Below are 3003 nucleotides of genomic sequence, written 5' to 3'. Positions count from 1 at the left end.
ACTATAGTTTACACTATAGTGGTAAACCAGCGATTTTGGAAGGGTATTGTGATGCAAATTGGATTTCGGATACAAATGAGTCCTTAGCTACTAGTGGATATGTGTTTACACTAGCAGCGGTGCAATCTCATGGAAGTCCACAAAGCAATCTTGTGGGACAGGCTCTACCATGGAAGCGAGTTCATAGCCTTGGAAAAGGTAGGAACAGGCCGAATGGCTTAGAAATTTAATGGCGGGTATTCCATTGTGGTAAAAACCGCGCCATCGGTATCACTACATTGTGATAATCAGCGGCTATACATCTAGCCAAGAACCGGATATACAATGGTAAGAGGAGGCACATACGCCTCGGACACAACCTTGTGAGACAAGACATAGATGAAGGAATGATAGCTATCGATTATGTGAAGTCGAAAGTAACCAAGTGACATGTTCACAAAGCCTATGTCTGTCAAGAACTTGTGTAATGCATCTACAGGAATGGGGTTAATGCCTAATCCATAGGTCATGTGATGGACACCCTACCTATGTGAAGAGGCTAAATGCCAATTAGATTCAAGGGTACAAACGAAATCACTGGTTGATCGGTTTTGTATGTACTACTACTTGTATAAATATTCATTCCAAGTCGTAGATGGTGAAAGTAGTACTACCACAAAGAAAGAGGTTGAGCGGTAAAGCTCTTAATTAGTCTAATCCCAGGAAATGTGGGGGTGTGTCAGTTGTGGTGCACACTAGGGACTAACCTAAGTGAATGTAAGGGGTGTGGCCGCCGCCGATGAGAACTTATAGGCGAGTTCTCTAAAACATTCACGAGTTCAAGATAAGGGATATGGCCGGTTCAAAAGTCCAAAGTGGTTTTATGATGGGTAGCATAAGAGTCGACCTATGGGATATGGTTGATGGGACGGTCAGCTACACTAATGAGAAAAGGTTCAAGGAGTCTGACTCCACCTCTACTCTGTAGCGCGGTTCATTAGACCTAGTGTAGGTTCAAGTCCGGAAGACACCTACAACGATGTGTCCTATAGTGTCTAATTCAGTCACAACATGTGTGTCTCGTGTCGTTTTGAAACTTGTGGGGGATTATTAGATTTAAAATATATTTTATTTTATTTTAAGTTTCAAAATTTTTTGATTGCTTTGTTATGGTGTGGGACCCATGTGATCAAATAAGTAATTCCAAAGGTTGTAACATTCTATGGGTACCCTAAAGTCTATTCATGGTCACTATCATGAGTGGGAAGGTGGGTCAAGGATATTGAATGAGATTGATTTCTCAATTCATGGTCATAGGTGATGTCTCTCCCTTTATGGTCCTTAGTGGAGAATGACAATTTTATGGGGTTTTAAGGCCTTTATGGTCTTAGTGGAGAATGAATGAATTTTAAGGTCATTCATGACCCTTAGTGGGGAATGGCCATGAATTTGGAATTAACCTCCAATTCATGTCCATATTCATGCCCATAAATCTTATTCTTCAATTTGGTCATAAGTGGATGGTTATTCTTGAGAATTCCAAGGGAATGCAAGGATTGGTCTTGAGCCTATATAAACCCAACCAATTGTTTTGTAAGAGACATCTTTGGATACATGTTCATGCCCATACTTAGCAATCACTAGGAGTATTATTCTCTCTCTCTCTCTTTTCTTCTAAGTGTGTTAGAGGGTTGCTGTGTTGAAGCTCTTGGCTCCTTCAAGGGACTAGAAGGACTGCTTCATCTTCTAGTTGGAGGTTGTTTTATCTTAGGGTAGTGGTGCAGAACACTCCTTGGCAGTAGGAGGCATCAATTACCCTAAAGGCAGCACCACAAGTGTGACTCAACCTCAAGCTTGTTCAAGTTGTTGCGGGTGTGGTTCTACATCAAATTCAAGCTTTGGTCTTCTCATTTCAGCCAAAGGTCAAGCCTAGTTTCTACTGCTTAATCTATTGTATTGCAATTCGTGTTGTTTCAATTATTTGTAAGGAATTGTAATACAATTACCCAACACTTATGGTTACATGTAAAACCAAATCGGACCGATAATAGCCCGGTTACAAACAAATAACAAAAAATCGATAACAAACCATATTAAAATAAAAACTTTCTTAATGGTTTGGTTTTGGGTTGGCCTAGCACCCTTGCCCTCTTTTTGATGAAAAATGGGAGCGGATTGAATTCCTGTACTGACTTCTTGGCTGGCTTGCTCCTTGCTCCTAATGAGATTCGATTCTATGCGAGCAATCTTCCCGATGAATTAATCTCCCTTGCGATGGACGATGCAAGAGGGAAAATCTATTACAGATTGTAATCCTTCTTTCCTCTTAGTATTATTATTTATATAATCTCCTCCTTGTTCCAAAAAAAAAAAACAATGGGAGCGGATTACATGTCGATCGCATGTATTGGAACATCTCATTTAATTCAATAAATGCACATGAAAGAGTGCCCATGGATTGTAGATAAGGGGCCCATGTCATCAGGACGAGAGACTGTGAGAAACGGCGTTTACAACGTTTTACTTCAAATAAATTTAGAAAGGTAAAGTGACAATTCAATTCATTGGATATATAGATTGTGTTTTTGTTTTTCCCTGATTGATGAGTCAAATTTTAATCTCAAATTTAATAATATTCCCTCCCATGTGGTGTTGTGCATCCTCTTGATAGTCCGAGTACATGCATGCACCATCTTGAAAATCAATGATTTTTTAATGTTTTATTTTGTCATTCCTGTCAAATTTATTTGGGTTCGAAACTCATTTGACATGCCATGTGACAATGAAGACACCCTTTCCGACAATGCAAGCCAAAAAAAAGTAATAGGGCTTGTTTGTTTGACAGAAAAAAAGAGTGGGATCCATGTGTAATGAAGTAAAAAAAGTGATTTTTGTGAGTTTCACATTAATAAAATAATCAATTCCCTCCCTTCCCTACAAAATCCAACCCAAAAGTTGGGATTTTGGAGACGGATGGGGTGTGAAAATTTGACTACCACAAAATTGTTTCCTCAATTCTCTCAC

The sequence above is a fragment of the Telopea speciosissima genome, chromosome 6 (genome assembly GCF_018873765.1).
Source record: "Telopea speciosissima isolate NSW1024214 ecotype Mountain lineage chromosome 6, Tspe_v1, whole genome shotgun sequence".
Classification (NCBI taxonomy): domain Eukaryota; kingdom Viridiplantae; phylum Streptophyta; class Magnoliopsida; order Proteales; family Proteaceae; genus Telopea; species Telopea speciosissima.
The sequence above is the reverse complement of the archived record's forward strand: the minus strand, read 5'-3'. Positions refer to the sequence as shown.